General features: G+C 36.9%; 1 long non-coding RNA gene and 1 pseudogene across 2 annotated transcripts in view; one reads left to right on the top strand and one right to left on the bottom strand.

Moving 5' to 3' along the window:
• Positions 1-23,164, top strand: part of LOC125148893 (uncharacterized) — a 471,931-nt gene that overhangs the window by 95,646 nt on the left and 353,121 nt on the right. The gene's annotated exons all lie outside the window — the stretch shown is intronic.
• On the bottom strand, positions 12,355-14,103 carry LOC125148889 (60S ribosomal protein L4-like; annotated as a pseudogene).

Here is a 23,164-nt window from a genome sequence, read left to right as displayed (position 1 = left end):
TGTCTCTCTCTGTCTCAAAAATAAATAAAACGTTAAAAAAAATTAAAAAAAAAAAAGAAAAGTGCTCATATTAATATTCATGTTCAAGTTTGGTAGCTCATGAATTTGTCAGTGCTCTTCTGTTTAATTTTTGAGTGACTAAAATGCATTTTCAAAATACTGGATCTTCTCTCTAACAAATGAGAAGCAATGATTCAGCAAGGGCAAATCTTCCTTGGATTCCATCCAAAGGATTTTGTTATTGAATGTACCACTAGAAACTCATTACAATTGTGTTTCACCTGTATATAGTCAGCCTAAGGCTATGTTGTAAACAGACTCTTTGTGGGTATAGTCTCCTATTGGTTCAAATTTTATACATATTCAAGACCAAGTGTGCTGTATTTATAGACCCCTAATAAATGTCTCATTGACTCATTGAATTGCTGATTGCTCTTCATCTCCTTTACCTTCACCACTACTTGCGTGCTCTGTTCTCTCCATGTTCCAGAATCAATTATTAGTTTATACAGTGAGAGCTCTTAGCTTTCCAGAGCCGTGTTATTAAATCTAGATTTGTCCTCATTTCTCTGCTTCTCCTTCACCAGTCAGCCTCTGGTACTGTTTTCCTCTAGGTGGTAAGGTCTTTCAGGGCATGGTCTAACATATGACCTTAATACATGCCTTTAAAACTACACTTTATTTAGTTCCTCACTGAGGTAATACATTTTAAATGGTGTTTGATGGGGGGAAACCCATTGTATTGGAAGAGATAATGGGGATAACGATTTATCAGTAGGGCCAATCTCTTGAGTGTTGAAGCCACAGAAGCTTTACTACTCACCTGGTGTCTGTAGACCCAGCCATTAGCTAAAACATTGTCCATGGCATGGAATTTTGAAAACCACTTGAGAACAGTGACTCAGAGTGTGGGTAACTATTTTTATTGGTGATTGAGTTGCTATATATTTATTTTATCTTAATCACTCCACTTAAAGACAAAGGTTATTGTTCAGTGCAATCAATGTCTTTTCAGAACATATAAAGCCACTTGTGGAATAAGTTAGCCATCCTTGTCTGAATTGCTTAAAAGGGAGATTGTCTTTAAGTTTGTTTCATACAGAACCCTCCAATCCAGGGTTTATGCAGAACTGAGAAGAATATTGAATGTTTGCAAGAATAGAGAATTAAAATTCCTTATAAAAACAATGGAATGCGTTGAAATTATACTTTTTCCTCTTAGGCCATACAAGTTTGATGTTGAATTATTTAGTTACAAGAAGTGCTAATTCATCAAAAGTTTAGAAAATTGTCAATATCACTCTTATTTAATTTGATATTCATCTATCCCTAGTGGAAATCTAGTTTCCTGGATATCAAAAACCTTGGGGGGGGGGGGCGGGGATGGCGACAATGGGATGACATGACTTTAATATGCTCCCTAAACCATTTTATTTTTTTTCAACGTTTATTTATTTTTTGGGGGACAGAGAGAGACAGAGCATGAATGGGGGAGGGGCAGAGAGAGAGGGAGACACAGAATCGGAAACAGGCTCCAGGCTCCGAGCCATCAGCCCAGAGCCTGACGCGGGGCTCGAACTCACGGACCGCGAGATCGTGACCTGGCTGAAGTCGGACGCTTAACCGACTGCGCCACCCAGGCGCCCCCCCAAACCATTTTAAATACTAGTCTCTAGTACCAAAAGAGTTCTGATTTATTCTCATAGACTGTCTAATGCTACACAACCTAAGTGATGAGGATGGACTATCATAACCAAATGGCAAAACAATATTAATACGAATGAATATACAAATGAATGTTTAATACAATAAAAAATATGAGCTAATTTTTCTACCTTTCAAAATACTTTTGTACAGATACGGTTGTTGAAAATGTATGAGCTGGATGGGTTAGAGGTTAATTGATCCTGGTTCCTAGTGGATTTCTCATCTTGTCCTGTCGGATGAAGAGCTCTGCAAGATGCAGATTCTTTAACAGGGACAACCCTTCCTGCATGTCTCCATGATTACCATTAAATATGATGTCAGAATCATCTCTACCTCTTTCCACAAACGTCAAAAGTCCCTCAGCACTAAACACTCTTAGGATCAATGGACATTGTGGAGATTTTCTGAGTTGCAAAGGCATGGAAGACTGTTTTGTGCCACCCACTAATTTTTGATGGCTTACAAGAGATGTGTCCCTATGCTTCATTCTTTTCAGCTGTCCTGCCTATTAGCATTACAAAGAAAGAGACCTGGGCAAAGCAGACAGGTATGTCTTAGAAAACTCTGGAAGCTTTCTAGCCAATTTAGTAAATTTAGCAGTTCTATTCCTGAGCTCTGCTGTCTGTAACTTTGTCTGAGGAAGACAAGACTTCCCCACCTGAGAGTTGAGTCACGTCCATGAATTAACAGAAATGACACTATGTCAGATGAAAAGGGCACAGCCTACTCTTTTTTAAATATCCTCCACCATAAAACCTTTTCCAGACTTGTGACCCCCTGAGAGGAAATGCTTTGCTTTGCCTTGTCCTGAATCTCACTTCATGTAATGTATTTTATTAGGGGTCAAAGCTAATTGCCTTCTAGTTCTGACAGAGTAAAAATTGTGCTAAGCTAGGAACTTTTTAAAAGCCCTGGAGAGCTTTATACAGGACCCAGAGTAAATATATATTCACACAAACAGATACACACCTGCATGTACATATATAATATACACATATACATGTGTGTACATATATGTATTCATCTCTATTATACATTACCATAAAAGCCCTGTTTTGCCACTATTTTACTGTGTGACCTTGGACATGTTGCTTAGCTTTTATGTCTTCAACTATAAAATAATGTGTTTATGATACTAAGGTATAAAGTGTCTATTAAAGTGCCTGCTATCAAGAAGGTTTTCAGTAATGATAGCTGCTAACAGTACCTTGCTGAATTTATGCAGCAATGCCAGTGCGGCCTATCTCCAAGGGTTATCATGAGGCTGTGTGAGAGAATTTGTGTGGAAGTATTTTATATACAGGAAAGTGTCATGCAAATGAGATAAAACACTGTTATGGAAGGAGTGTATCAGATGGGGACTAAAGAAGAATAAAATGAAGAAAACATGACGGGGATGGCACCAGTACTTAGTGTGAATGGGGAGGCGACAAAAGAAAGTCTTGACATCTGCTGCTGTAGTAACCGTTTACGTAATCTACACAGTTTCATGATCTTAGGAAATGATACAACTCCAGTAATGTCCAAAGTGGCAGGAGTAGTGGTTTCGAGCATTATGACATCAATGTGAAGGCAGTACATGCCACGTTATCAGCCGATGACCTTTTTTTTTTAACTTTGCCCCCTTTTCTCTTTCGCGATTAACCTAATGTCTATCACAGTGAAGAGGGATGCACTGTGGCAAGAGAAACTCAGATGGTTTTGTCACATGTGAAGTCAGACAAGTCTCTTCTAGTGAAAAAGGATTGTAAAACAGGCCTGGTAACCTATCATTTGGTGCTGGAGTCTTTTCATTTGATTTCTTATGTGTTATCTAGTATAGCTTTAGAATTGGATTAAAGGAAGATAAAATTGGAGATTATGTAGTAGTTTGGTGATTACAAACTCTCAGAGAGAAGAGAGCATTATAGTTTCCTAAAGGATTTCATTCAGACAGTCTAGTTTCTTAATTACTAAATGGAATACTTTTTGAAGATAAGAATAACCCAGTATGTAAATATATTGTGGTTATTCTGAATTAAAAATGAAAACAAAAAAATTACAAGTTCCTCTCTTACCCTTTACTTTTTCTTAGACTACCATCTTTTCATTTGAATTTGGTTAAATGGTTAAAAAATTTACATGGTCACATAGTTAAATGATTAAACAGTTAAATGGTTAAAATTTCAATGAATGCCATTCATCTTACATAGTCACACTTAGTATGGTTGATAGTATCATTCAATGGTTTTGAAAACTTGCCATATGCTAAGCACTGTGCTAAATGCTAAGCACTTAAGGATAAGAAAGATATGTTTCCCATCACTTCCAATGAGCATATGGAATGCTCTCTCAGAGAGAGAGGTAGGCAAATAGATTAAAACTTTAATACAACGTGTCAAAAACTGATGTAACAAATGTAAACTCTATAATCAAAATTCTACCGGAGCACAGTCCAGGGGAATAAAAAGTTATTCTTTATAAATTTAATGGGAGTCCAACAAAGTGGTTATTCAGTCAAAGGAGGAGCATCACAGGCAGGTGGTAAAGAGAATTCTACACCGAGATTATCTGAAGCTGAAGGAACAGCAACAAAATGGAGGCATGAGTACACTATTGAATGAGGAAGAAACAAGAAGTTCAGTGTGGTTAGGTTAGGATCTAGGGTGCCCTTGGAAAAGGAAATGGCAGGAACTGAGACTAGTGAGAACTGAAGAGTAGTAAATGCTTTTCTAGGAAATCTGGTCTTCTTTTGAAGGCAAGGATGGGAAGCCGTCACTGGAGGATTCAAAGCAGTAGTGACACCCACAGATTTTCATTAAGGAAGATTGCTCAAGTCGATATGCAGAGACAAGAGAAGTGGTTGAGAGCTGGATCACACGGTGTCCACTCAGTCACTGTAAGTGCTTCGGCTTTTATTCTGGCTGAGATGGAAAGTTTGAGCAAAGGAATGACATGATCTATATCATTTTCAAAGGATAATCCTACCTCCTTGTAGAGAATAAACCATGTAGGTAAGGACAGCAGGAATACCAGTTAGAGGACTAATGCACTTATCCAGGACAGAGGTATTGGTGACTTGGACAAGGGCGGTAGTGATGGTGGAAGTGAGAGGAATACTTGTTTCAGGATATACTTCAAATGCAGAGCTGCTGACTTTAACATGACTGAAAGAACAGGTCTAAGGTTTTTGCCCTGAGCAATTGGAAGAATGGAGTCCTTAGTCTCTGAGATGCTGAAGAGACCCTTTTAGGAAGTGGGATGGTGATATCAGGTATTCCACTGTGACTTTCAAGATGTCTATAAGCATCTAGGTGTTATGAGTAGAAATTATGAGCAGAAAATGGTTTTTATGAGACCATATTTGGAGGAGAAATCTGGGTTGGGGAAATATAGACTTGAGAATTGTCAGTATTAAACATTTTTTTAATGTTTATTTATTTTTTTGAGAGACAGAGAGCGACAGAACATGAGCAGGGGAGGGGCAGAGAGAGAGGGAGACACAGAATCTGAAGCAGGCTCCAGGCTCTGAGCTGTCAACACAGAGCCCGATGCGGGACTCAAACTCATGAACTATGAGATCGTGACCTGAGCCAAAGTCAGTCCTCAACCAACTGAACCACCCAGGTGCCGCTCAGCATTTTTAAACCGAGTAGATGGACCATTTTCCTTGGGAATGAGTGTATATTGAGCAGACGACTGACTCAAGGACTAAGTACTGTAGCATTCCAACATTTGGTGGCTGGAAATAAGAGGATCTGGCAAGGGAGCATGACAAGGAATTGCTAATGTTACTGGCAGGAGGAGAAACACATACTTCACAAATCAAAGAACATGTTTCAGAAAGGAAAGAGAAAAACTACTACGATAAATGCTATTGATATATGAGGAAGAGAAGAAATGAGAAAACAAAATTTGATCTTATACTTGTAGACTATTTGTGACCTTGACCATGGCACTTTGATAATGTGGTGGGACAACAGCCTGTTTGAAGTAGGTTCAGGAGAAAATTTAAAAAAAGAGGAAGAAGAGAGAATGTCAAAAGTAGTGGAAGGAGAGCTTTGCTCTTAAGAGAGAATAGGGACGGTGACTGGAGGAGATTCTAGTTTTTACAATGAAAGTAATAGAGCTTGCTTGTATGTTGATGGAAGTGATCCTTTCAAGAGGGCAAAGTTGATAATGCAAGACATAAAGATGATCAAAACCTTTGAGTAATTGGAGAGCATAGGATCCATTGTAAAATGGAATCTGATGTTAGAAGCATAGACAAATTTATCCATTATAACAAGAGGGAAAATGTTCATGGGTACCGATGCACCTATGTTGGTATAGTTAAACAATTGCAATAGTCCAGGTGAGAAATGGTGGCCTACATCAAGTTAGTGCATGGAGGTAGAAGTGCACAGATTCAGAAGATAAGTAAAAAACAGTATGTCCAGGACTTAGCCCTTATTTTGGAGGGCCAAGTGAGAGAAGTCTCCTAAAACTATCTAGTAAATTAATCATCGAGTAAATTGCAATTCAGTTAGCCTAATCTTAGCAAAAGATAAATATTTCTGAGTCATTAACTATAGAAACTAAAGATAGACATAATGGGGGTTAGATTATATATTTTTTAACATGGGAGTTTCTTACATATATTGTATTCAGAAGCCTGAGTCGGTTGAAAGAAACAAAGTTCAGGGGACAAGTGAATGGATAATGGAGTAGAGAGAAGAAATTCTTTCAAAAGCTTGTTTTGAGAACTCGGATGGATGGATAGTATTTGAATAGAGGAAAGGAAGCCACTTTCTTCTGAGATTGCAGACTTTAGAGGTAGATACACACATATGTCTACTGGGGAGAGAAGAAAGAGCCTTAACGTAATTCTTGACTTATAGTTTCTACTCTGTTTATCACAGACCAGAGATGATTGGACAAAGACGTCCTGGGCAGTGAGAGGTGGATAAGCGCTTGGTATTATTTCTTTGGGAAATGGTAGAAGGAGCAAGCTGAGTAAAAATCAGCTACTATAAATTTCTAGTGATACCGGTCTTTCTGTCTATGTAACCATTTTTAGCAGGATTCACAGGCTAGGAATAAGAATGGAAAACCTGATGGCAGGGAGAGAGGGCTCTTGTGGATATGGATTTTAAGGATAATTGACACATATGGGCATGTGGAACAGGACATGAGAGTTAATGTGTTACCTATTACTAACTTAAATTTCGTGATGCAACAAAGTTATGAGTATCTCACCAGAACTTAACACCCATTTCTGAGCTAGTAGTCATATTTCTGTAGTCATGCTTCTAGGATATAGCTTCATCCATTCCTGTCCTCAGCCAGTTGTTCAGAGGAAGATATCTGGTCCAGAGGGAACTGATCCATGGGCTAGGTAATTCAGAATAATTTCCATATCTCCAAGTCAACTGATAAGCAAATGTAATTACAAATTCAGGCTTAATTCTGTTTTATTATATGAAGTAACATATTCACAAGTTCCAGTGATTAGGGCATGGACATCTTTGGGGACCCTTATTTTGTTCACCACAACATCATAACATGACTACTAGTATACCTCAATATTTAAGATCTCATATAAGATTTAATAAAAACACTATTCCACAACGTGTGAATATTCTAATGTACTCTTTCTTTAAGATTCCTGCAGATTTTTGTACAACTTACATTTTAATGGTTTCTCTAGTGCTGAGTTCTATTTCTACTAAAATGCTTCTGAGTTCAACCCTTTGTGTTTCTATTCTGCATTATGCCAGACAAAATGGGAAATGCGAATTTTGGGATTGAGGGTGGGAGTAAAGGAGAGAGATGGTAGGTAAAATTAAACAAAAATGTCAGTCTCACAAAGCTTATGGGTATAGAAGACTTTACTAAAGATTCAGTAAAATTGAGGGGAAGAGGACATAATGGTGGCAATTATATAGTCAATATCAAATATTTTAAAATTGAACATCTTTAGTCTCAAAAGTTATTTCATTCACCCTATCCCCAGGGATTTTTAATTTTCTCTTTCTTTGTTCACTTGTTAATTTTTAAGAATTTTAACTCCAGTATAGTTAACATACAATGTTTCATTAATTTCAGGTGTACAATATAGTAATTCAAGAATTCTATATGTTACTCAGTGCTCATCATGATAAGTGTACTCTTAATCCCCTTCACCTATTTCATCCATCCTCCCACCCACCTCCTCTATGGTAACCATCAGTTTGTTCTCTATAGGTAAGAGCCTGTTTTTTTCTTGTTTGTTTGCTTGTTTTTATTTTTGAATTTATATTTTATTTTTTACTTTTTTAAAATACGATTTATTGTCAAGTTGGCTAACATACAGTGTATACAGTATGATCTTGGTTTTGGGGGTAGATTCCTAAGATTCATCACTTAAAAACAACACCAAGTGCTCATCCCAACAAGTGCACTCCTCAATGCCCATCACCCATTTTCCCCTTTTCCTCAGCCCCCCACCAACCCTCAGTTTGTTCTCTGTATTTAAGAGCCTGTTTTTTGATTTGTCTCTTTTTTGTTGTTGTTTATTTTATTTCTGAAATTCCACATGAGTGAAGTATGGTATTTGTCTTTCTCTAACTGACTTATTTCACTTAGCATTATACTCTCTAGGTCCATCTATGTTGTGAATGGCAAGATTTCATTCTTTTTTCTGGCTATGTAATATTCCATCACACACACTTGCATGTGCGAGCGTGTGCACACACACACACACACACACACACCCCAAATCTTCTTTATGCATTCATCTACTGATGAACATTTAATTTGCTTTCATGTCTTGGCTACTGTAAATAATGCTGCAATAAAAATATTGGTGCATATATCTTTTGAAATTTCTTTGGGTAAATATCCAGTAGTGGAATTACTGGATCATATGGTAATTCTATTTTTAATTTTTTGAAGAACATCCATACTGTGTTCCACAGTAGTTATACCAGTTTGCATTTTGCCAACAGTGCATGGGGGTTTCTTTTTCTTCACATCTTTGACAACACTTATTGTTTCTTGTGTTTTTGATTTTAGTTATTTGACAGCTGTAAGGTGATATCTCATTGTGGTTTTGATTTGCATTTCTCTGATGTGGAGCATTTTTTCATGTGTCTGTTGGCAATCTGGATGTCGTCTTTGGAGAAATGTCTGTTTGTGTCTTCTGCCTATTTTTTAATTGGATTATTTGTTTGTGCGTTGAGTTTTATCAGTTCTTTATATATTTAGGATACTAAACCTTTATCAGATATGTCATTTGGAAATGTCTCTTCCCATTAAATAAGTTGTATTTTAGTTTTGTTGACTGATTCCTTTGCTGTGCAGAAACTTTTTATTTTCATGTAGTCCTAATAGTGTTTTGTTTGTTTGTTTTGTTTCCCTTACTTCAGGAGACATATCTAGAAAATGTTGCTACAGCCAATGTCAGAGAAATTATTGCCTGTGCTCTCTTCTAGGATTTTTGTGTTTTCAGGTCTCACATTTAGGTCTTTAATCCATTTTGAGTTTATTTTTGTGTATGGTATAAAAATTGGCTTAGTTTCAGTCTTTTGCATGTAGCTGTCCAGTTTTCCCAACACTATTTGTTGAAGAGACTGTCTTTTTCCACTGCATATTTTTGCCTTCTTTGTCAAAGGTTAATTGACTATATAGTCATGGGTTTGTTTCCAGGCTATTTTGTTCCGTTGATCTATGTGTCTATTTTTGTGCCAGTACTATACTGTTTTGATTACTATAAATTTATAGTGTATCTTGAAATCTGGGATTGTGATACCTCTAGTTTTGTTCTTTTTCAAGATTGCTTTGGCTATTATAGGTCTTTTGTGGTGCCATACAAATTGTAGGATTATTTGTTCTAGTTCTTTGAAAAAATGCTATTGGTATTTTGATAGGGATTGTATTAAATCTATAGATTACTTTGGGTAGTATGGTCATTTTAATAATATTTTTCTTCCAATTCATGAACATGGAATATCTTTGTGTCATCGTCACATTTTTTTCACCAGTGTTTCATATTTTTCAGAATATAGGTCTTTCAGCTCTTTGGTTAAGTTTATTCCTATTTTATTATTTTTAGTGCAATTGTAAATGGGATTGGTTCCTTAATTTTTCTTTTTGCTACTTCATTTTTAGTGTAGAAATGCAATGGGTTTCTGTATATTGATTTTGTATCCTGTGACGTGAATTCATTTATCATTTCTAGTAGGTTTGTTTGTTTTGGTGGAGTCTTTAGGGTTTTCTATATAGTGTCATGTCATCAACAAATAATGAAAGTTTTCTTCTTCCTTACTAATTTGGATGTCTTTTATTCCTTTTATTTTCTGATTTCTGTGGCTAGGATTTCCAATACTATGTTGAATAAAAGTGGTGAGAATGGACATCCTGTCTTGTTCCTGATCTTTAGGGAAAATCTTTGTTTTTTACCAATGGAGTATGATATTAGCTGTGGGTTTTTCATATATGATCTTTATTTTGTTGAGGTATGTTCCCTTTAAATCCACTTTGTTGTGGGTTTTTATCATAAATGGATGTTTACTTTGTCAAATGCTTTTTCTGCATCTATTGAAATGATCATATGGTTTTTATCCTTTCTGTTATTTATGTAATGTATCATGTTGATTGATTTGTGAATATTGAACCACCTTTGCAGCCAGGCAATAAATCCTACTTGATCATTGTGAATGATCTTTTTAAATGTATTGTTGAATTCAGTTTGCTAATATTTTGTTGAGGATTTTTGCATCTATGTTTATCAAAGATATTGGCCTGTAGTTCTCTTTTTTTGTAGTGTTTTTTTAAATCTGGTTTTGGTATCAGGGTAATGCTGGCCTCATAGAATGAATTTGAATGTTTTCCTTCCTCTTCTATTTTTTGAAATAGTTTGAGAAGAATACATATTAACTCTTCTTTAAATTTTGGTAGAGGGGCACCGGGGTGGCTCAGTCTAACTTCAGCTCAGGTCATGATCTCACAATTTGTGGGTTCAAGCCCCAGGTTGAGCCTTGCATCAGGCTCTGTGCTACAGCTTAGAGCCTGGAGCCTGCATTGGATTCTGTTGTCTCCCCTTTCTGCCCCTCCCCCACTCGGACTGTGTCTCTCTCTGTCTCTTGAAAATAAATAAATGTAAAAACATCAAAATAAATGAGTAAATAAATAAATTTTTGTAGAATTCAACTGTGAAGACATCTGATTCTGGACTTTTGTTTGGAATGTTTTTTTTACTATGTATTTGATTTTATTGCTGGCAATTGGTCTGTTCAGATTTTGCATTTCTTCCTGATTCAGTTTTGGGAGGTTATATGTTTTTAGGAATTTATCCATTTTATTCTAGTTGGCCCAATTTGTTAACATATAATTTTTGTAACATTCTCTTATAACCCTTTTTGTTTCGGTGGTGTCAGTTGTTATTTCTCCTCTTTCATTTCTAATTTTGTTTATTTGAGCGCTTTTTTTGTTGTTTTTTTGTTTCTTTTTTTTATGAGTCTGGATACATTTTTATTTATTTATTTTTTTTATCTTTTCAAGAAACCAGATTCTGGTTTCATTGATCTGTTCTATTGCTCTTTTAGTTTCTATTTTATTTGTTTCTGCTCTAATATTCATTATTTTCTTTATTCTGTTGGCTTTGGGGCTTTGTTTGTTCTTTTTCTACCTCCTTTATTTGTGAGGTTAGGTTGTTTGCGATTTTTCTTGCTTCTTGAGGTAGACCTCTAGTGACATAAACTTTCCACTTAGAACAGCTTTTGCTGCATCCTGAGGACTTTGGACCATTTTGTTTTCATTTTCACTTATTTCCGTATATCTTTTGATTGCCTCTTTGATTTTTTGGTTGACCCATTCATTGTTTGGTAGCATGATATTTAACCTCCATGTATTTTTACTCTTTCCAGATTTTTCTTGTTATAATTTCTAGTTTCATAACATCGTGTTCAGAAAAGATGCATGGTATGACATCAATCTTTTTGGCACTTGCAAAGAATCTGTATTCTGCTGTTTTAGGATGGAATGTTCTGAATATATCTGTTAGATCCATCTGATCCAAGGTGTTATTCAGAGCTACTGTTTCCTTTTTGATTTTCTGTTTGGATGATTGATCCATTGAAGAGAGTGGGGTGTTAAAATTCCCTACTATTATTGTATTACTATGAACTATTTCCTTTATGTTTGTTATTATTTGCTTTATATATTTGGGTGCTCCCATGTTGGATGCATAAATATTTGTAATTGGTATAGCTTCTTGTTGGATTGTTCCCTTTATTTTATGTAGTCCCCTTCTTCAACTCTTGTTACAGTCTTTGGTTTAAAATCTAGTTTGTCCAATATAAGTATTGCTATTGCTACCCTAGCTTTCTTTTCACTTTCATTTTCATGGTAAGTGCTTTTCCATCTCTTACTTTCAATCTGCATATCTCTTTAGGTCTGAAATGAGTCTCTTGTAGGCAGTATATAGATGGGTCTTGCTTTTTAATCCATTACATCACCCTATGTCTTTTGATTGGAATGTTTAGTCTATATATTTATTTATTTTTGTTGTTGTTTTGATTTGGTTTTGGTTTGGGGTTTTTGTTGTTGTTGCTGTTATTGTTGTTTGTTTTTCTTTTGACCAGATCTTTATTCAAAATTAGCTGTTCATAATGATTTGACTTCTACAGAAAAAACAAATGTAAGTTTTTATGCAGCAGGCTTCCTTTCTTCTATGGTGGGTTTCTTTTCAGCAGACTTCTTCTTAGCTGCTGGTTTCTCAGTAGCTGCAGCCTTTTTTCCTACTAAAGGTTTCTTCTGCTTCTTAACACCAACAGCCTTCTTTCCTTTCTTCTCTACCACAGACCTTTTGCCTGGAACCCCCTTCTCATCTGATTTGGCTCCTAAGGCTACTGCTGTCTTATCCATCTGGAGTTTGTGATTCTTGGCCGGGCGAAGAATGGTGTTATGTATAGTGCATGGTCTTTGCATATGAGTTTAGCTTCAATATGATTCTCAGGTTTTCTGCGGACTTCAGGACTCTGTGATGAATCTTCTTTCATGGTACTCAGAGGGCTCTTTGGATCTCTGAGCTTTTCAAGATTCTGCTAAGGTCTGTGTTAAGTGTCTTATGCATGGAAGTAGGCAGCCTTACACCAAGTGCCATACAGATCATCTAACTTGCAGAAAGCACTTTCAGTCCAAGTGCAGAAATGTCCTACGTGCCCACCAGGAGCAAGTTTCAAAATGTTCAGTTTGCTTGCATTAAGTAATTCCAGGGATGTTTCTGAAGGTCTTGATACTGTTGTCCTCATTATACATGATATAAGGTTCCCTGCACTGGATATGACGACAGTTTTTCATCTTGCCTTTGCCAGCTCTCATTTGCTGAGAGGCATAGACCTTTTTCATATCATTCCAGGCTTTAAGTTTCTTTTTTTTTTTTTTTTTAATTTTTTTTTCAACGTTTTATTTTATTTTTTGGGACAGGGAGAGACAGAGCATGAACGGGGGAGGGGCAGAGAGAGAGGGAGACACAGAATCGGAAACAGGCTCCAGGCTCTGAGCCATCAGCCCAGAGCCCGACGCGAGGCTCGAACTCACGGACCGCGAGATCGTGACCTGGCTGAAGTCGGACGCTTAACCGACTGCGCCACCCAGGCGCCCCCCAGGCTTTAAGTTTCTTAAGAAGCAAAACAACCTCTTTGATCTTCTTGTAGCCTTCACCTTTATCTTTAACCACCAAAGAAAGTTCAGGAACTTCCTTAGTACAATGACTTTTTTTTTTTTTTAATTTTTTTTTTCAACGTTTATTTATTTTTTGGGACAGAGAGAGACACAGCATGAACGGGGGAGGGACAGAGAGAGAGGGAGACACAGATACGGAAACAGGCTCCAGGCTCTGAGCCATCAGCCCAGAGCCTGACGCAGGGCTCGAACTCCCGGACCGCGAGATCGTGACCTGGCTGAAGTCGGACGCTTAACCGACTGCGCCACCCAGGCGCCCCAGTACAATGACTTTTAGAATGACCAGTGCTGGTAAGGTTGAGGCAACCAGGGCAGAGCAGATGGCATATTGCTTCTGTGTTATGTTTACTCTGAGGTGCCAATGGTGGCCTAATTTGGTCGGTACAAACATGTGGCCCCCATGACACATATTTCCAGAAGCACCCTGGCTGCAACAGTGAGTCCCATGCCTCAAACTCTGGGAATTCAAACCATGGTTCTGCCAGTACTGGTTTGATGACCTGCTAATTCATTGACAGCATATGACTGTCTGTTGTTTTTGTGCAAGTTGGTGTGAACAAAGTTCACAATATCAGGTTTAATGGAAGCCTTGAATACAGAAGGCAAAGTAACATTTTTGCCAGATGACATTCCCTTTCCAGAATACACTGATGTCAATGGGCAAGCAGTTGTCATTCTGGGAAGAGGAGAGGGCCACACTCCTCTCAATCCCGAGGCTCCTATAGGAAAAGTGTTTGGTTTATTTAAATTCAAAGTAATTATTGACAGGTGGGTGCTTAAAGTGATTATCGATACGTGTGTGCTTACTGCCATTTTGTTACTTGTGTGGTTGTTTTTGTAGTTCTTCCTTTCTTCTCTTCCTCCCTATTCTTAGGGTTTGCTGGCTGTCTTTGGTGATATACTTGGATTCCTTCCTCTTTATTTTTTGCATATCTGTTACTGGTTTTTGATTTGTAGTTACCACTAGGTTTATATATAACATTTTATGCATATAGCTGTCTATATTGTTGATGGTCACTTAAGTTTGAACCCATTCTTTACTCTCCCCCCTCCCCATTTTAGGTATATGGTGCCATACTTTATATCCTTTTGTAAATTCCTTGACTGATTTCTATAGGTTTACTTAATTTTAGTACTTTCGTGTTTCCTACTTTTCTTAACTTCTGCTTATGGTCTTTCCTTTTCACTCAGAGTCCTCTTATTTTTAAAACATTTTTTTTAATGTTTATTCATTTTTGGGAGACAGAGAGAAACACTGTGAGCAGGGGAGGGGCAGAGAGAGAGGGAGACACAGAATCGGAAGCAGACTCCAAGTTCTGAGCTGTCAGCCCAGAGCCCGATGCAGGGCTTGAAGCCATGAACTGTGAGATCATGATCGCTGAGAGTTCTGGTAGCACTAGTTTAGTGGTTATGAATTCCTTTAACTTTTGTTTGTCTGAGAAACTTCTTCTCTCTCCTCTTCTGAATGATATCCTTGCTGAGTCAAGTATTCTTGGCTGCAGGTTTTTTCTATCATCACTTTGAATATATCATGCCACTCCTGTCTGGGCTGCAAAGTTTCTGCTAAAAAATCTGCTGATAGCCTTATGGGGATTCCCTTGTATATAATTATTTTCTTTTCTCTTGCTACTTTTAAAATTCTACCCTTATCACTACTTTTTACCATTTTAATTACTGTGTGACTTGGTGTGGACCTCCATGGGTTGATTTTACTGGAGGCTTCCTAGATGTGGATTTCTGTTCTCTTGCCCAGCTTTGGGAACTTTTCAGCTATTATTTCTTTAAGTAAATTTTCTGCTCCCTTTTCTCTCTCTTCTCTGTCTGGAATCACTTTAATGTGAATTTTGTTACACTTGCTGTTGTTGCTGAGTTCCCCAAGTCTATTTTTACTTACTTATTGTTATTTTTTGTTCTCTTTCTTGTTCAGCTTGATTGATTTCCAATAGTCTCTCCTCCTCAGGTTGCTGATCCATTCTTCTGCTTCTCCAAGTCTACTTTTTATTCCATCTAATGTATTTTTAACTTCACTTCTTAAGTTTTTCATCTCTGATTGGTTCTTTGGTTCTTTTTTTTAATGTTTTCTATCTCTTTGTTGAGGGTCTCACTGAGGTCTTCCACTTTTTTCTCAAGTCCAGTGAGAATCTTTATGACCATTACCTTAAATTCTCTATCAGACATATTACTTACTTCCATTTTGTTTAGCTCTATTGGTGTGATTTTGTCCTATTCTTTCATTTGGGATGTGTTCCTTGTCTCCTCATTTTGTCTAGCTATCTGTGTCTCTTTCTGTGTGTTAGGAAAGTTAGCAGTGTCTCCTACTCTTGAAAGTAGTGGCTTTATGAAGAAGTCCTGTAGTGCCCTACAGTGCAGTGTTCCCTGTTCACCGGAACCTTGTGCTTCAGGGATGTCTCCTGTGTGTGTTGCATGCACCCTATTGTTGTGGACGAGCTGCATTTACCTTTAGTTCAGTCATCTGCAATTGCTCTCTTTGTTGTGGGCAGGGTTTGGTCTCTGTATTGGTAGCTGGCCAATCTTCCCAGAGCTGTTTTCTATTGGCAGTGTCATGGTATAAGGTTTCTTGGCTTCTGGCAATCTACTAGGGCTTTCCCTTCCCTCTTGTTCCTCCCACCTATTTCATTATCATGAAGAAACAAAAAGAGAAGAGAGAAGGACTATTTTTTCTCTGCTTTTCTTTATACATTTCATTCTGAGGCTAGTTGTCTTATACCCAAATTAGAAAATATTGTTGAAGTGATTCTTAGGGATTATGGTCAAATTTGAAATCTATCTATCCCATTTGAATAAGAATAAATTTTTGCAGTTCTAGAAGTCTCCAGTTCTCAGTTAACTTGCTGCTAGCATAGTAACCTTCATAAGGTGAACTGTTGTTGATCAATTTCAGTATAATAATTATAGAAGATCTTCTGGAAATATTTAAGAAAAAGGATAATTTCATTTTATTTTATTCCTGTGCAGTGTGCTAGACACTATATTAGCTTTATGTATAATAAACTTATTGTACCTTCTGTGTTCTTTAGTAATACAACAAAAATTGCATCTTCCTAAAGCATTTCATATTACAAAAATAAAAATGTAATTTAAAAAATGACATTAAATATGTTAGGTATAGAAGGCAGTGTTTTGAAGAAACAGTTTTATCTTTGTAAAACTTTCCCCATAATGAAATATTTATATGGTTTGAACATTATAACTTCCATGTCAAGAAACATAGTTAATGAAAGTCAAGTGGAAAAAAATGCAAAGTAATTATTATTCAAAATGTCAGAGTAAATTTATATGCAAAACTAAAATATTTAGGATTAAAATTAATCTTTAAATTGGATTCTAAGTATAAATAAGATTCATATATTATGAACTGCAGTGGGTTAGTAGGGAGAAGTATAAATGATCACAATCTTAGATAATTACCTCAGTAGCGCATACAGTCCTTTTCAGTAACTCAACACTGATACTCCTTTCAATTGTTAAGAAACTCTCTTTGATACATTTATGTTGTTTGGTATTTCTAGGGAATCCTGTCACGTTGTTTAGATCTTTATAAGAACTTTGAGATGTCGTTATTAGTAAGAGAACTATATAGCAGTAAATTTTAAGCATAAACAATATTCCCAGAACTTCATGAAGATTAGAATCAGGCTTCCCAGTAGCCATTCACAGGACTAGACCTAAATGAAACTGTCCTGGGCAACAGTGAGACACTGCAAGTTTGTCTTTGCCATCCAACTTTTTCTTCTTCCCAGGACCCCTACAGACCTGGTTTATTTGAGCCTGTGGCCCCAGAAAGCATCCCACATTGCAGAACTACCACAATTTACCATAGATTCTTGAGCCATACCTCCAGAGCCACCTCAATATAAAACTTCTGCTTTTTCCATGTGTATTTGTGTCTAGAATGGAATTAAGATTTAGGCACACCCAACTGATTTCCTTTCAGTAGTCTGTAAAAACTAATTTGGCCAAGATACAAATAGGTTTGGTGAGTTTCTGCAGCATTGACCATTTTTTCTGCCACTTGTGCCTTTCTTCTTTTTTTTTTCTTTTGGAAACAGTTTTATTGAGACAGAAGATAAACCATCCCACATCCCCTTTCTATTCTGATGCCACAAGTTGTAATGAAATATTGGCAATAGGAGGAGCAGTTGGGAATTGTAGTGAATGCCCTGAAGTTTACTTCCAAAGTTACTCAAAATCGTGTTGCACATACATGCCATTCATGAAAACACAATGTGTCCTACTAGAGTGTAAATATGTAATATTCACCCCACTGTATCTTACATTTCTTTTAAGATCACGGTGTCTTGCTTAGTCATCTAATATTTAATACTGGTGTTTTAGAGTAATTCTTCCCAAGAGATTTAAACTATCACTCTTGGGGCACCTGGGTAGCTCAGTTAGTCAAGCATCCGACTTCAGATCAGGCCCATGATCTCACCACTCGTGGGTTTGAGCCCTGTGTCGGCTCTGTACTAACAGCTCAGAACCTGGAGCCCACTTCAGATTCTGTGTCTCCCTCTCTCTGCCCCTCCCCCACCTTTCTCTCTCTCTCTCAAAAATAAATAAACATTAAAATTTTTTTTTTAATTGTTGCTCTCAATTTTCCTAGTGAAATCGCCTCTCACCATTCCCTATTCAGACGGCTAATTCTCCCACAGAGGCGTTATATAATTACTTGTAATTTTTACTGATGTTTGTTTTTAACTGTAGTTTAATATATGACCTATACATTTTTAATAATTATGGTGACTTGCATTTATACTCCATCGTTCACCTTGAAAGATCCCAAAGCACCTTTCCAAACTATACACTTCTCACATAAATAAATGCCAGGAAACATTAAGGATGATGGAAACAGCCAGTCACACAATTAACATGCTGTTTACCTAACTCCTGAAAAATATAGATGCTTCCCAAGACCCAAGCTAATATCAATCATAGGAGATGCTTCACTGAACACCATGCCACAGGCTGATATCATCTCTATTGACATAAGCCACTTTTTTATTAATTTATTTTTTAATTTACATCCAAGGTAGTTAGCATATAGTGCTATAATGATTTCAGGAATAGATTCCAGTGATTCATCCCCTATGTATAACACCCAGTGCTCATCCCAACAAGTGTCTTCCTTAATGCCACTTACCCATTTAGCCTCTCCCCCACCCCCAGAAACCCTCAGTTTGTTTTCTGTATTTAAGTCTCTTATGTTTTGTCCCCCTCCTTGTTTTTAGATTTTTTTGCTTCCCTTATGTTCATCTGTTTTGTATATTAAAGTCCTCATATGGGTGATGTCATATGATATTTGTCTTTCCCTGATTAGCTAATTTCGCTTAGCATAATACCCTGTAGTTCCATCTAGATGCAAATGACAGGATTTCATTCTTTTTGATTACTGAGTAATACTCCATTGTGTTGTGTGTGTGTGTGTGTGTGCGCGTGTGTGTGTATTGGGAAGACACACCATGGCTTCTTTATCCATTCATCCGTCGATGACATTTGGGTTCATTCCATACTTTAGATATTGTCAATAGTGCTGCTATACACATTGGAGTGCATGTGCCCCTTTGAAACAGCACACCTGTATCCCTTAGATAAATACCTAGTAGTGCAATTGCTGGGTCATAGGGTAATTCTATTTTTAATTTTTTGAGGAACCTCCATACTGTTTTCCAGAGTGGCTGCACCAGCTTGCATTCCCACCAGCAGTGCAAAAAGAGGTCCTCTTTCTCTACATTGTCACCAACATCTGTTATTGCCTGAGTTATTTATTTAAGCCATTCTGACTGGTGTGAGGTGGTGTGTCATTGTGGTTTTAACTTGTATTTAACTTGTATTTCATGATGAGTGATGTTGACCTTTTCTCATGTGTCAGTTGGCCATCTGGATGTCTTCTTTGGAGAAATGTCTATTTATGTCTTTTGCCCATTTCTTCACTGGATAATTTGTTTTTTGAGTGTTGGGTTTGATAAGTTCTTTATAGATTTTGGATACTAACGCTGTATCTGAAGGGTCACTTGCAAATATCTTCTCCCATTCTGTTGATTGCCTTTTAGTTTTGCCGATGGTTTCATTCACTGTGCAGAAGCTTTTTATCTTGATGAGGTCCCAGTAGTTCATCTTTTGTTTCCCTTGCCTCTGGAGATGCGTTGAGTAAGAAGTTGCTGTGGCCAAGGTCAAAGAGGTTTTTGCCTGCTTCCTCTTCTAGGATTTTGATGGCTTCCCATCTTATGTTTAGGTCTTTCATCCTTTTGGGTTTATTTTTGTGTATGGTGTAAGAAAGTGGTCCAGGTTCATTCTTCTGCATGTCGCTGTCCAGTTTTCCCTGCACCATTTGCTGAAGAGACTCTCTTTATTCAATTGAATATTCTTTCCTGCCTTGTCAAAGATTAGTTGGCCATACATTTGTGGGTCCATTTCTGGATTCCCTGTTCTGTTCCATTGATCTGAGTGTCTGTTTTTGTGTGAGTACCATACTGTCTTGATGATTACAGCTTTGTAATACATCTTGAAGTCTGTGATTGTGATGCCTTCCACTTTGGTTTTCTTTTTCAGGATTGCGTTAGCTATTTTGGGTCTTATTTTGGTTACATACAAATTTTAGGATTATTTCTTCTAGCTCTGTGAAGAATTCTGGTGTTATTTTGATAGGTGTTGCATTGAATATGTACATTGCTTTGGGTAGCATTGACATTTTTACAATATTTGTTCTTCGAATCCATAAGCATGGAATATTTTTCCTTTTTTTTTGGTGTTGTCTTCAATTTCTTTCATAAGCTTTCTATAGTTTTCAGTGTATAGATTTTTCAACTCTTTGGTTGGATTTATTCCTAGGTATTTTATGCGTTTTGGTGCAATAGTAAATGGGATTGATTCCTTGATTTCTCTTTCTGTTGCTTCATTATTGGTGTATAGGAATGCAACCAATTTCTGTGCATTGATGTTATACCCTGCGACTTTGCCGAATTCAGTTCTAGCAGTTTTTTGGTGGAATCTTTTGGGTTTTCCATATAGAGTATCATGTCGTCTATGAAGAGTGAAAGTTTGACTTCCTCTTTGCTGATTTGGATGCCTTTTATCCCTTTGTGTTATCTGATTGCTGAGGCTATGACTTCTAATACTATGTTGAATAACCTTGGCGAGAGTGGACATCCCTTCATGTCTTGACCTTAGGGGGAAAGCCCTCAGTTTTTCCCCATTGAGGATGATATTAGCAGTGAGTCTTTCATATATGGCTTTTATGATCTTGAGGTATAATCCTTCTATCTCTACATTCTTGAGGGTTTTTATCAAGAAGGGATGCTGTATTTTGTCAAATGCTTTCTCTGTAAATATTGAGAGGATCATGTGGTTCTTGTCCTTTCTTTTATTGATGTGATGTATCACATTGATTGTTTTGCCGGTATTGAACCAGCCCTGCATCCCAGATATAAATCCCACTTGGAATAATTCTTTTAATGTATTGTTGGATCTGGTTAGGTAATATCTTCTTGAGCATTTTTATATCCATGTTCATCAGGGAAATTGGTCTTTAGTTCTCCTTTTTAGTCGGGTCTTTGTCTGGTTTTGGAATCAAGGTAATGCTGGCTTTATAGAATGAGTTTGGAAGTTTTCCTTCCATTTCTATTTCCTGGAACAGCTTCAAAAGAATTGGTCTTAACTCTTCTTTAATGTTTTGTAGAATTCCCCTGGAAAGCTATCTGGCCCTGGATTCTTGTTTTTGGGAGATTTTTGATTACTAATTTGATTTCTTTACTGATTATGGATGTATTCAACTTTTCAATTTCCTGTTTCAGTTTTGGTAGTTTATATGTTGCTAGGAATTTGTCCATTTCTCACAGATTGCCCATTTTATTGGTGTATAATTCCTCATAATATTCTCTTATTATTGTTTGCATTTCTTCTGTGTTGGTTGTGACCTCTCCTCTTTCATTCTTGATTTTATTTATTTGGGTCCTTTCCTTTTCCCTTTTGATCAAACTCACTAGGGGTTTATCAATTTTGTTAATTCTTTCAAAGAACCAGCTTCCGGTTTCATGGATCTGTTCTACTGTTTTTTGTTTGTTTGTTTCGATAGCATTGATTTCTGCTCTAATCTTTATTATTTCCTGTCTTCTGCTGGTTTGGGGTTTTATTTGCTGTTCTTTTTCTAGCTCTTTGAGGTGTAAGGTTAGGTTGTGTATCTGAGACCTTTCTTCCTTCTTTAGGAAGGCCTGGATTGCTATATAGTTTCCTCTTGTGACTGCCTTTGCTGAGTCCCAGAGGTTTTGGGTTGTGGTCTTATCGTTTTCACTGACTTCCATATATTTTTTAATTTTTTTTAACTTCTTGTTTAGCCCATTCATTCTTTAGCAGGATGTTCTTTCGTTTCCAAGTATTTATTATCATTCCAAATGTTTTCTTGTGGTTGATCTCGAGTTTCATAGTGTTGTGGTCTGAAAATATGCATGGTATGATCTTGATTTTTTTGTACTTGTTGAGGGATGATTTGTGTCCCAAAATGTGATATATTCTGGAGAAATTCCATGTGCACTTTAGAAGAATGTATATTCTGCTGCTTTAGGATGAAACATTCTAAATATACCTATTAAGTCCATCTGGTCCAGTGTGTCATTCAAAGCCATTGTTTCCTTGCTGATTTTCTGTTTAGATTATCTGTCCATTGCTGTAAGTGAGGTGTTGAAGTCCCCTACTATTATGGTATTGTTATCAATGAGTTTCTGTATGTTTGTGAATAATTGATTTATATATTTGGGTTATTCCACATTTGGAGAATAAATGTTTACAATTGTTAGATCTCTTTGGATAAACTACTTAATTATGATATAATGCCCTTCTTCATCTCTTGTTACAGTCTTTATTTTAAAGTCTAGATTGTCTGATATAAGTATGGCTACTCCGGCTTTCTTTTGGTGATCATTAGCATGATAGATGGTTCTCCATCCCCTCACTTTCAATCTGAAGGTGAGTTTAGGTCTAAAATGGGTCTCTTGTAAACAGCATATAGATGGATCTTGTTTTCTTATCCATTCTGTTACCCTATGTCTTTTGATTGGAACATTGAGTCCATTGACATTTAGAGTGAGTACTGAAAGATATGAATTTATTGCCATTATATTCCCTATAGAGTTGGAGTTTCTGGTGCTGTTCTCTGGTTCTTTCTAGTCATTGTTGCTTTTGGTGTTTGTTTGTTTGTTTGTTTGTTTTCATCTTTTCTCCCCTCAGAGAGTCCCCCTTAAAATTTCTTGCAGGGCTGGTTTAGTGGTCATGAACTCCTTTAGTTTTTGTTTGGGAAAATTTGTATCTGTTGTTCTATTTTGAATGACAGTCTTGCTGGATAAAGAATTCTTGCTGCATATTTTTCCAATTCAGCACATTGAATATATCCTGCCACTTCTTTCTGGCCTGCCAAGTTTCTGTGGACAGATCTGCTACAACATTATGTGTCTACCCTTGTAGGTTAAGGACTTTTTTCCCCCTTGCTGCTTTCTTTCTTTCCTTGCCTGAGTATTTTGTGAATTTGACAGTGATATGCCTTGTTGATGGTAGGTTTTTGTTGAATCTAGTGGGAGTTCTCTGTGTTTCCTGGATTTTGATGTCTGTGTCTCTTCTCAGGTTAGGAAAGTTTTCCTCTATGATTTGCTCACATAAAACAGCTACCCTTTTCTCTCTCTTCATCTTCTGGGACTCTTATGATTCGGATGTTATTCCTTTTTTATGAGTCACTGAGTTCTCTAATTCTTATATCATGCTCTTT

The sequence above is a fragment of the Prionailurus viverrinus genome, chromosome A2, assembly GCF_022837055.1.
Source record: "Prionailurus viverrinus isolate Anna chromosome A2, UM_Priviv_1.0, whole genome shotgun sequence".
Classification (NCBI taxonomy): Eukaryota; Metazoa; Chordata; class Mammalia; order Carnivora; family Felidae; genus Prionailurus; species Prionailurus viverrinus.
Note: the sequence above shows the minus strand (reverse complement) of the source record. Positions and strands in the feature narration are given on the sequence as shown.